Source organism: Phyllobates terribilis, unplaced genomic scaffold (genome assembly GCF_046119375.1).
Source record: "Phyllobates terribilis strain yellow unplaced genomic scaffold, ASM4611937v1 Scaffold_2__4_contigs__length_985480577, whole genome shotgun sequence".
Classification (NCBI taxonomy): Eukaryota; Metazoa; Chordata; class Amphibia; order Anura; family Dendrobatidae; genus Phyllobates; species Phyllobates terribilis.
Window position 1 is genome coordinate 408886860 of NW_027362762.1, and position 12901 is coordinate 408899760.

Below are 12901 nucleotides of genomic sequence, written 5' to 3' on the forward strand. Positions count from 1 at the left end.
AGCTTCACACATAGATTAGATAGATAGAAACATGTCAGTCACATATATATGAAGTACTGTGACAGTGTTGCTTACTGTACTTGTCATTTACTGCAAAGGATTTATTAAAAAAAATAATAGTGTTTTCATGCACCGTCTCTTTAAAAAAGCCGGCCGGCAATTCAGCATCTGTACCCGACAATTTATAACAGACAGAATAGAGCTTCACACATAGATTAGATAGATAGAAACATGTCAGTCACATATATAATAAGTACAGTGACCGTGTTGGTTACTGTACTTGTCATTTACTATTAAAATAAAGGATTTATTATTAAAAAAAATTGGCGTGGGGTTCCCCGTAATTTTAGTCTCTAGCGGAGGTTAAGCAGACAGCTGGGGCAGATGTTTGAAGCCTGGGAAGGGGGTAATACCCACGGAGCTTCCCAGGCTACTAATATCAGCCCCCAGCTGAATACCTAGCCTTTACTAGCTATTAAAATGGAGGACCCCCCCCAAAAAAATGACGTGGGGTCCCTCCTAATTTAATAGCTAGCAAAGGCTAGGCAGACAGCTGGGGGCTGATATTAATAGCCCAGGAAGGGAGCCATGAATATTGGCCCCCTCCCAGGCTAGAAACACCAGCCGTCAGCCGCCCCAGAAATGACGCATCCATAGGATGCGCCAATTCTGGCACTTAGCCTCGCTCTTCCACGCTGCCCTGGTGCGGTGGCAGGGGGTAATAGGGTTGGGGTTGATGTCAGCTTATAATGCCAGCTGACATCAAGCCCAGGTTAGTAATGGAGAGGCGTCTATAAGACACCCCCATTACTAACCCCATAGTCAAAGTTAAAAGAAAACACAAACACCCAGAATAAAGTCCTTTAATTGAAATAAAGACACAATTCTTTATTGTTCTAAATTAAACCATACTTACCATCACGCCCATTCCAGCTGAAGCCAACGATCTCCTGCAATGAAAGAAAAATAATAAAGCAACCTCATCCTTACCTTTCCATGGTTCCCACGACAGCTTCAGCTCTGCTACATCGAGATAACAGGCTGGACCGCAGCAGAACGCTGCCATCCAGCCTGTCATCCCGCAGACACTGAGAAGCGCAGGCATGCTTGCGCTCTGCAGTGTCTGGCTGTGACGGCATAAAGATGAGACGAGTTCATGTCCAATGAACTCGGCGCACCTCATGCACGTCACTGACAGCATGGGAGAATTCTCCTGCACTCAGCACTTCAGCGTGAGAATTCTCCCACGCTGTCAGTGACGTGCATGAGGTCAGCTGAGTTCATTGGACATGAATGAGCTCACCTCATGCACGTCACTGACAGCGTGGGAGAATTCTCACGCTGTAGCGCTGAGTGCAGGAGAATTTTCCCACGCTGTCAGTGACGTGCATGAGGTGAGCTGAGATCATTGGACATGAATGAGCTCACCTCATGCACGTCACTGACAGCGTGGGAAAATTCTCCTGCACTCAGCGCTTCAGCGTGAGAATTTTCCCACGCTGTCAGTGACGTGCATGAGGTGAGCTCATTCATGTCCAATGAACTCAGCTGACCTCATGTACGTCACTGACAGCGTGGGAGAATTTTCACGCTGAAGTGCTGAGTGCAGGAGAATTCTCCCACGCTGTCAGTGACGTGCATGAGGTGCGCCGAGTTCATTGGACATGAGCTTGTCTCATCTTTATGCCGTCACAGCGAGACACTGAGGAGCGCAAGCATGCCTGCGCTTCTGAGTGTCCGCGGGATGACAGGCTGGATGGCAGCGTTCTGCTGCGGTCCAGCCTGTCATCTCGATGTAGCAGAGCTGAAGCTGTCGTGGGAACCATGGAAAGGTAAGGATGAGGTTGCTTAATTATTTTACTTTTATTGCAGAAGACATTGGCTTCAGCTGGAATGGGCGTGACGGTAAGTATGGTTTAATTTAGAACAATAAAGAATTGTGTGTTTATTTCAATTAAAGGACTTTATTCTGGGTGTTGTGTTTTTTTAAATACTTTACTAGAAATTCATGGTGGTCATGTCTAATATTGGCGTGACCCCATGAATTTCGGGCTTAGGGCCAGCTGATAATGCCAAGCTGGCCTTAACCCCTTTATTACCCAGTGAGCCACCGCACCAGGGCCCTGGATGAGTTGGGTACAGCGCCAGAAGATGGCGCTTCTATGAACGCGCCATTTTCTGGGGCGGCTGCGGACTGCAATTTGCAGCGGGTGGGGCCCAGAAAGCTTGGGCCTCCCTGCGCTGCGGATTCCAGCTCCCAGCTGCCTAGTTGTACCTGGCTGGGCACAAAAATAGGGCGAAGCCCCACGCATTTTTTTTTTAAATTATTTCATGAAATTCATGGAATAATTAAGAAAAAAAGGGCTTCCCTATATTGTTGTGTCCAACCAGGTACAAATAGGCAGCTGGTGGTTGGGGGCAGCCCGTCCCTGCCTGCTGTACCTGGCTGGACACAAATATAGTGCGAAGCCCCACGTCAATTTTTTTTTAATTATTTCATGAAATAATTTTTTTAAAAAAGGGCTTCCCTATATTGTTGTGTCTGGCCAGGTACAAATAGGCAGCTGGTGGTTGGGGGCAGCCCGTCCCTGCCTGCTGTACCTGGCTGGACACAAATATAGTGCGAAGCCCCACGTCAATTTTTTTTTAATTATTTCATGAAATAATTTTTTTAAAAAAGGGCTTCCCTATATTGTTGTGTCTGGCCAGGTACAAATAGGCAGCTGGTGGTTGGGGGCAGCCCGTTCCTGCCTGCTGTACCTGACTGGACACAAATATAGGGCGAAGCCCCACGTCAATTTTTTTAAAATTATTTCAGGAAATTCATGAAATAATGAAAAAAAAATTGATGTGGGGCTTCGCCCTATATTTGTGTCCAGTCAGGTACAGCAGGCAGGAACGGGCTGCTCCCAACCACCAGCTGCCTATTTGTACCTGGTTTGACACAACAATATAGGGAAGCCCTTTTTTTCTTAATTATTCCATGAATTTCATGAATTTAAAAAAAAAATACGTGGAGCTTCGCCCTATTTTTGTGTCCAGCCAGGTACAACTAGGCAGCTGGGGGCTGGAATCTGCAGCGCAGGGAGGCCCAAGCTTTCTGGGCCCCACCCGCTGCAAATTGCAGTCCGCAGCCGCCCCGGAAAATGGCGCGTTCATAGAAGCGCCATCTTCTGGCGCTGTACCCAACTCATCCAGGGCCCTGGTGCGGTGGCTCACTGGGTAATAAAGGGGTTAAGGCCAGCTTGGCATTATCAGCTGGCCCTAAGCCCGAAATTCATAGGGTCACGCCAATATTAGACATGACCACCATGAATTTCTAGTAAAGTATTTAAAAAAAACACAAACACCCAGAAAAAAGTCCTTTAATTGAAATAAACACACAATTCTTTATTGTTCTAAATTAAACCATACTTACCGCCACGCCCATTCCAGCTGAAGCCAATGATCTCCTGCAATAAAAGTAAAATAATAAAGCAACATCATCCTTACCTTTCCATGGCTCCCACGACAGCTTCAGCTCTGCTACATCGAGATGACAGGCTGGACCGCAGCAGAACGCTGCCATCCAGCCTGTCATCCCGCAGACACTGAGAAGCACAGGCTTGCTTGCGCTACTCAGTGTCTGGCTGTGACGGCATCCAGATGAGCCGAGGTCATGTCCAATGAACTCGGCTCTCCTCATGCACGTCACTGACAGCGTGGAAAAATTCTCACGCTGAAGCGCTGAGTGCAGGAGAATTTTCCCACGCTGTCAGTGACGTACATGAGGTGAGCCGAGTTCATTGTCGGCTCATCTGGATGCCGTCACAGTCAGACACTGAGGAGCGCAAGCATGCCTGCGCTTCTCAGTGTCTGCGGGATGACAGGCTGGATGGCAGCGTTCTGCTGCGGTCCAGCCTGTCATCTCGATGTAGCAGAGCTGAAGCTGTCCTGGGAACCATGGAAAGGTAAGGATGAGGTTGCTTTATTATTTTTCTTTTATTGCAGGAGATCGTTGGCTTCAGCTGGAATGGGCGTGATGGTAAGTATGGTTTAATTTAGAACAATAAAGAATTGTGTCTGTATTTCAATTAAAGGACTTTATTCTGGGTGTTTGTGTTTTTTTTTTAACTTTGACTATGGGGTTAGTAAAGGGGGTGTCTTATAGACGCCTCTCCATTACTAACCTGGGCTTGATGTCAGCTGGCATTATAAGCTGACATCAACCCCAACCCTATTACCCCCTGCCACCGCACCAGGGCAGTGTGGAAGAGCGAGGCTAAGTGCCAGAATTGGCGCATCCTATGGATGCGCCATTTCTGGGGCGGCTGACGGCTGGTGTTTCTAGCCTGGGAGGGGGCCAATATTCATGGCTCCCTTCCTGGGCTATTAATATCAGCCCCCAGCTGTCTGCCTAGCCTTTGCTAGCTATAAAATTAGGGGGGACCCAACGTCATTTTTTTTGGGGGGGTCCTCCATTTTAATAGCTAGTAAAGGCTAGGTATTCAGCTGGGGGCTGATATTAGTAGCCTGGGAAGCTCCGTGGGTATTACCCCCTTCCCAGGCTTCAAACATCTGCCCCAGCTGTCTGCTTAACCTCCGCTAGAGACTAAAATTACGGGGAACCCCACGCCAATTTTTTTTAATAATAAATCCTTTATTTTAATAGTAAATGACAAGTACAGTAAGCAACACTGTCACAGTACTTCATATATATGTGACTGACATGTTTCTATCTATCTAATCTATGTGTGATTCTCTATTCTGTCTGTTATAAATTGTCTGGTACAGATGCTGAATTGCCGGCCGGCTTTTTTAAAGAGACGGTGCATGAAAATACTATTATTTTTTTTAATAAATCCTTTGCAGTAAATGACAAGTACAGTAAGCAACACTGTCACAGTACTTCATATATATGTGACTGACATGTTTCTATCTATCTAATCTATTTGTGAAGCTCTATTCTGTCTGTTATAAATTGTCGGGTACCGCTGCTGAATTGCCGGCCGGCTTTTTTAAAGAGACGCTGCACGAAAACACTATTATATTTTTTAATAAATCCTTTACACTAAATGACAAGTACAGTAAGCAACACTGTCACTGTACTTCGTATATATGTGGCTGACATGTTTCTATCTATCTAATCTATGTGTGATTCTCTATTCCTTCTATTCTTAATTGTCGGGTACAGATGCTGAATTGCCAGCCGGCTTTTTTAAAGAGACGGTGCATGGAAACACTAATATTTTTTTTAATAAATCCTTTGCAGTAAATGACAAGTACAGTAAGCAACACTGTCACAGTACTTCATATATATGTGACTGACATGTTTCTATCTATCTAATCTATGTGTGATTCTCTATTCCTTCTATTCTAAATTGTCGGGTACAGATGCTGAATTGCCGGCCGGCTTTTTTAAAGAGACGGTGCATGAAAACACTATTATTTTTTTTAATAAATCCTTTGCAGTAAATGACAAGTACAGTAAGCAACACTGTCACAGTACTTCATATATATGTGACTGACATGTTTCTATCTATCTAATCTATGTGTGAAGCTCTATTCTGTCTGTTATAAATTGTCGGGTACCGCTGCTGAATTGCCGGCCGGCTTTTTTAAAGAGACGGTGCACGAAAACACTATTATATTTTTTAATAAATCCTTTACACTAAATGACAAGTACAGTAAGCAACACTGTCACTGTACGTCATATATATGTGACTGACATGTTTCTATCTATCTAATCTATGTGTGATGCTCTATTCCTTCATGTCTAAATTGTCGGGTACCGGTGTATGCCGCTGCTGAATTGCCGGCCGGCTTTTTTAAAGAAAGCGTCTTCTGAGCAGTTTGTCAGCTTTTGGACACCTTTGAAGGTGTTTTCTATGTGTTCCTATGTGTTTTTGTTTGCCTGCCATTGGTTTTAACGGTGTTCGACGGTGTTCTAAGGTGTTCGACGAACAGTTTGACGAACAGTTCCTCGAACATCCCGGTGTTCGACGAACCGAACCGAACCCGAACACTACGGGGGTGGCTCAACACTACTCACTACCTCTAAACACACACCCACTACTCTCAGGACATCTTGAAAGGTCCCTAACTTCAGCTGTAGCTGTTCTGTTATTTAGTGGGCCCTTTCTCTGTCTGGTCTCATAATTTCTAGACGGCTGCCGTCTTCTGCTGCTCAGATGATGCTGTCTATCCACTCGCAGTCTAGCGAGATTCAACTGTTCTACCTCTCGCAGGAAGGTCACTCGGAACTCGATCAGCATGCGCATATATTCCAGGCTTTCTTCCGTTCCTACAGCGGAGAATGACACCATGCCGTCTTCATCTGGTATCAAGTCCTGTCGATCACGTGGACTGCTTACTCTCATTACACCAGACTTCTTTACCATCATCTGCATGGCTCGGCCATTTCTCCCAATGAGCTTTTTACCACAGCCTGAGGCACCCGGATGACCTCTTCATGCAGACTTTTAGCTTTTCTCATAAGCTCCAGTTGTCTAACGGCTTGTTCCGTCTTCAACCGGAGAAACCGCTTCGTGCGAATACATCGCCAGTGCATGTAACTTAGGAGAGGCACCCTCTTCACTGTGACCTTTGTTGTGGACAGGACCACCAGCTGTTTAGCTTCTGAGGTCGAGTACACCTTACAGGCTCCCACGGCCTTCTTAAACTCTTCATGCACGAACTCACTGGTGCATTCTTCTCTCAAATCCTCGGGTACATCTATGAGGCATTTGTACCGAGACGTTTCTGTCTCACCAGTGGTTTCCAGACGATCAACCAGCTCAGGTTTCAGGGACAACTGACTTTCAGCTTCTTCACCCTGTATGCTTCCCCTGAGCTGACTCATAGCTACAAATTCAAGAATTTTCATCTTGACCACTTCCATCTCACACTTATCCTCTGGTAACACACTCTCAGCTCTCCTCAGGTCCACCCTCTCCTGGTATAAAGGAGTAACTGCAACTTGTTTGTCCTTTTCCTTCTCCAAGGAGGCCTCGTTCACTGAGTGACACTTTGCTAGGTGACTTTTGAGCCCGAAAACTTCTTCCTCTAGCTCAGCTACTCACCTCTCAGCAGCCCATCTCTGAAGCTCTTCCTGATTCAACTGCTCTTTTAACAGTAGCGTTCTCTCATACCTCTCTGTCTCCAATTTGCTCACTCGGCTCTCAACAGCCAGTCTCTCAAGCTTCTCTTGCTTCAAATAGGCTTGTAGCAACTCCTTGAGCTCCTTGATCTCGGCTCCCACATCCACCGAATCATCCGAGCTCGCATTACTCGAGTAGGTATCTGTTTCATACCTCCCATCTCCAGTGGCCAACTCCTGGCCCTGGTCTGTGGCTTCTCCGATAGACTCCTCCATCTTTTTCCACCTTGCTGATTCTTTCTTTAAGGCACGTCTCTGCCCTCTGGAGATTATCACAGAACGTCTGCAGCTCCTTCACCTGAGCTTCCAGACCTAGGGCCTTTCTGCGGAGATCATCATTTTCACCACGGGCGTCCTGCAGAGTGGTCTCAACCACTTGGCGCACATGCTCTGCATCCGCCTTATCATCCTCCAGTTTTTTGTTAACCCTGAGGAGATCCTCATAGTCTCTTTTAATTTGTTGCAGTTCCCGACTGCGTTCACCATATTCCTTCTTGGATTCACACAGCTCCCGGTTGAACTGTTTGCGCAGTCGTTCTAGGTTTTGTTCATGCCCAGAAACTTCATCCTGCCACGCCTCCTTCTCAAGCTTCAACTGCAAAACCTCCTCCTTGGTTTTGTGGCGGTCCTCCTTAATTTCCTGGAACATTTCCTTCCATTGGTTAACTTCCTCGCTGTTTTCTTTCAGTTCTCGCTGCAAGTTCCTTACAACCTGGTTTATTTTCTGCCGTTCAGACTCCAGGCGCTGGTCTGAGGACACGTTCCGCAGGTTTTCCCTTCGTTGTTGCACGTCAGTCTGATACTGCTGCCTGATAGGCTCCAGCCCTTGGTCAGGACTGGCCGTCTCCTCTTTCAGGGCTGTCAGATCCTTCTGACTCAGTACTGTACCGGAGGTTGCTACTGGCAACGTCACCTCCTCTTCTGCCTCTAAAGGAGGTTCCACACTTGGAACAAAGGCACACAGCATTATATTTTCTGTATTTTCACTTTCAGCAAAGACTATAGGGGCATCCTTTTTGTGGCCCTTGCGCGGTCGACGACAAGAAGGGGACTTTCTCTCCTCGTCTAGCTCCTCCTGACTGAACTCTCCTTCTATTTTCGTAGTGTCACCGTCAGCTACGGGGTCTGTGTCACTCCCCATGGTGTTGTGGATTAACAGGTCACCTCCCACCTTGACGTCAACCCCTTCTACTGGAGCTACCCCGTTATCAACGGTCAAATTGTCATTTTTAGGCGGTACCAACCCACAACCGGTAACAAATTTTGGTTTTCCATACTCCACGCTCTTGTGAAAATCCGCCCCTTTTTAGACTCCGCCGCCCTTTTGGACAACCACATCGGTAGTGGAATTTTTACAAAAAAAATCAGCAATAGTCTTAGGACCCAATTCACAACATTTCTTACCACCTCCCCGGGCACTCTGGGACACCACTGGCACCACCGGAGTGTTCACAGAATAGTCCACTACCGCCATTCTATACGGTGCCAACAGCTCCTGCCGTTCCTGCACCATGTCCTGTTGCTGTACTTTCTCAAAGGCCTGCTGCTGTGCTTTTGACAGGCACTTTAATCGCTCAGTAGCTTCAGTTTCATTTGCTGCTCCTTTCACAGCCATCTTTATCAGCTCCTGCATTTCTTCAGGACACTCCATTATGCCGAAGAGCGATTGCACTCGATCATCTAACCCCTTCTCCATTCCGTCTGGAGATACTGCACCATTCACGGCCATTGCGGTACACTATTCACACTAGACACTTTACACCGCTCTCCCCGAAAAAATAGCTGCGTCAGTCCGTTTTGTTCTGCCACCACTGTGGCTCTAAGGCTTACCAAGCGTGGTCTCCAGCCCTTTTGTCGTCCAAGGCTGCTGGCATCTCTCACACACAAGAATCCAGCCTCTTGCCCTTCAGGACTCTTATCTTTCAAGCCTCTGGCCCTTTTGTCGTCCAAGGCTGCTGGCATCCCTCATCCACAAGGATCCAGCCTTATGCCCTCCAGGACTCTCCAGGCTTCAATAGGCCTCACTATGCCTCACACTCCAGCGGTGTCCCATATGGGAACAGGCCTCACGCCTTACACACCCACCCTGTGTCAAGACTACCAGGGTTTATATCCTGTATTACACACCCACAGGACCTGTGCTGATGTCACAGTCATGTGATCAGATATTCTGTGCATACAGGACCTGTGCTATGTCACAGTCATGTGACCAGTCACCTGAGGGGGAGGTACATGGTCGGCCCAGAACACACCCTGGACCATTACAGTAATGCCAAGCAAGCCGCTGCATTACACCACTTAGTAATCAAAATATAAAGTGATTAGCAGCATTGTGCCCCCCATTAACTATAATCTAATAATAATATAAATTATTCAGTCTCTGTGACTCTCCCCAATTAACTGTAAGGCTCTGTGCACATGGAAAATATACAAGGTTTTACAGTACAAGCAAAGTGAATGAGATCCCTTAAGTCTAATGCAAACGTTGCTTATTTTTTCCTTGCAGACTTGCAGCAGATTAAAATCTGCATAATTTCAATTCTTGCAGCATATTTCACCCGTACTAATGAATGGGGGGAAATATGCAACAAAAGCATGCCAAAAACGGGACAAAAACTGTATTTTACGCAACATTCTTCTTGTCAACACAATAGCATATGCAGCAGAATTTTCTCCTGCAAAATCTGAACGTGTGCACATAGCCTTAGTCCCTGTCCTGTGCCCCCCATTCATTAAAAGTTCTTGATGGCATCATAATGAATTTGGGGGTTGAAGAAGACATTATCAGGTACTGAGCATGCTCCACCACCTCCCAATTCATTACAAGTCCCTGACAGTGTCTTCTCCCACCTTTCAATTTATTATAGTGTCCTACACACCTTACCCTCATCATTGCTCTCTCCACACCACCCCCATCATTGCTCTCTCCAAGCACCCCATTATTGCTCTCTCCCAGCTCCCCCATCATTGCTCTCTCCCAGCACCCCCATCACTGCTCTTTCCCAGCACCCCCATAATTGCTGTCTCCAAGCATCTCCATCATTGCTCTCTCCCAGCACCCCCATCATTGCTCTCTCCCAGCACCCCCATCATTGCTCTCTCCCAGCACCTCCATCATTGCTACCTCCCACCACCCCCATCATTATTCTCCCCCAGCAACCCCATGATTGCTCTCTCCCAGCAAGCCCATCATTGCTCTCTCCCAGCACCGCCATCATTTCTCTCTCCCAGCATCTCCATCATTGCTCCCTTCCAGCACCCCCATCATTGCTCTCTCCCAGCACCTCCACCATTGCTCTCTCCCTGCACCCCTATCATTGCTCTCTCCCACCCACCCCTATCATTGCTCTCCCCCGAGTATTGGTTAAGAAAAACAACACACACTTACTTCTTTGCTTGTTCCTCCATAGCATCTTCGTCGCTGGTAACTTTCTCTCTGACACAGGTGCGCGCTGCATGATGACATCATCAAGCTTCGCATGCCTGTCTCAGAGAGAAAACGCCAAGCGGGCAGGAAGCAGAGGACGCATCCCTCAGCTCCACTGCCATTTTCTCCTGTCAGCAGTGGAGCTGGAGAGATCACTCCCTGCCCGCCGCACATGAGAGTGCAACCTGGCCATGGGACCCCTGGAGCTTCGGGCACCGAGAAATAGGCCAGATTGCTGTCAATATTAGCCGCCCGGCAAGGGCCCCTCTGACTCTCCAGGTCCCGATGCAGTTGCACCAGCTGCACTGGCAGTATGTCCACCCCTGGCTCTTTGGTCTGTTATGTACCACTTCTTCCTCATCTTTGCTGCTTTTTCATACACTTAATGTAAGTAGTGGAATAGCAGAGATAACTGTCAGAACCAAGAACAGAGTTATGATGGAATTGTTAGAGTTTGGAGGCCAGGTAGCTAGGTGAACTATTCTGCAGAAGCAAAATGTGAAGAAATTTTAATGAATAGTATTTTGAAAACTGCTTCGTTTTGCATTTAGGAAGCAAATAAACAATTAACCATTCAGTGCTAGGGGGTGCATAACCTTTTACCTGTTAATCATCTAATTGTGTTTTTGGAGGGGATACAAGCCAGAAATAGAGTTATTTTGTCATATCAGTTATAAAGTTCATAGCTCTTACATAGCTAATTAGAGCATAGTCTAATGAAGCATAACAAAAAAACAGTTTTTCTTTGTATGGATTCGAACCTTTCTATACATATAATACAACTGTTTAGTCACTAAGTAAAATAGAGATCAATTTACCATATCATTTTTTTTTACTACGGTGTCTGAGTCAGGATTGGCATGACTGATAGTAAGGGTGATTAGATTAGGGTGCTACCTCATACCTCGCTGGGTGCAAAGGCACAATTTGAAATAATTAAAATAAAAATTACTAAGTGTGCATGAGAGAATGGCTGCCCGTCACCTTCCTTGAGCATTCAGCATATGACTGCTGATGATCAATGACAGTCAATCAGTAACGCCGCTCTACTGGCTCACCAACCATAGTTCTCTGCAATCAACAGTATTTGAGTCTTTAAGATGAAAAGATCATTGAAGATGTGAGTCCTGGGTCAGCAAAGGAGTACTAATCATCTCTCTGCCTCAATGTGCAGAAGTGTGATGATGCTCAATAATGCAGCTAAGGATTCAAGTAACTTTTACTGTAGACTAAGAATGCATACATAAAGGGAGGGCTAGTTTGAGAGCAGAGTATTGTGAGGGCAGTATGCAAAGTGAGGAAAACTGTGAGGGCACAGTGTGGACAGAGCAGTGTGAGGAGGGGAACAGTTTGAAGAAGGCAGTATGGGGGACAGTGTGAAGATGGGACATAATATGTAGATAGCAGCATAAGGGGTAGTGTGAGGAGAGGTCACAGCATGGAAAGGACAGCATGGGGGACCAGTGTGAGAAAAAAACACATTTTGGAAAAGGCAGCATGCGGGGACAATGTGAGAATGGGGCTCAGTTTGGAGAGGGAAATGTGGTATGCAGTATTGGGGTAAAGAGTGAAGAGGGGTAACAATATGGAAAGGCGGAAGCGTGAACCAGGACACATTAGGGGAGGGGATAGCATGGTGGGGATACAGTTATGACAGATGAGTGTAACATAGGGACAATGTGGAGATATAGAGAGTGTAAGTAGAAACAGTGAAGAGAGGCCGCCATGGTAAAGGACAAAATTCATAAGATCAGACAATGTGGCGGATATAGCTCATAAGTAGAGATGAGCGTTGTTCTACTCGAACTGTTCGCCAATCTCAAATTCGAGCTGTTTTGGGCGGTGTTCGAGCCGTTCGGCGAACACGAACAATTTGAGAAAAATTCGGCTGTTCGAGGTTATGTTCGATAACTGTTCGTGCACCAAAATCATAACTGGATTTTTTCTCAGTAATGATGAAAATTAATGTTAATACGCAGTTTGAGTGTACAGCGGGGTGAGGGGAGGGGCAGGGGATAGATCTCTGCAGGAACAATGAAGATCTCCATTTTTTTTTCTCTTTCCCGCATTTGCAGTGGGGAGGTGCAATCTGTCAGCCTATCAGCAACGCACACACGGAGCGAAGTGCTTTTTTTCACACAAGCAAGGGCATGTGTCATTGGCAGTGTATGTCACATGTCCTTGCCCTATAAGACCAAGCCATTTTCCCCGTCGCCACCATTTTCTCACTGCTGCAGCTGCGTGTTAGACGGCACCGCTGTTGCTGTGTGCGCTATACCTTGTTAATTTCAAGACAATTTTCGCACAAATCTACAGATAGCTTGGGAGTAGGGAAT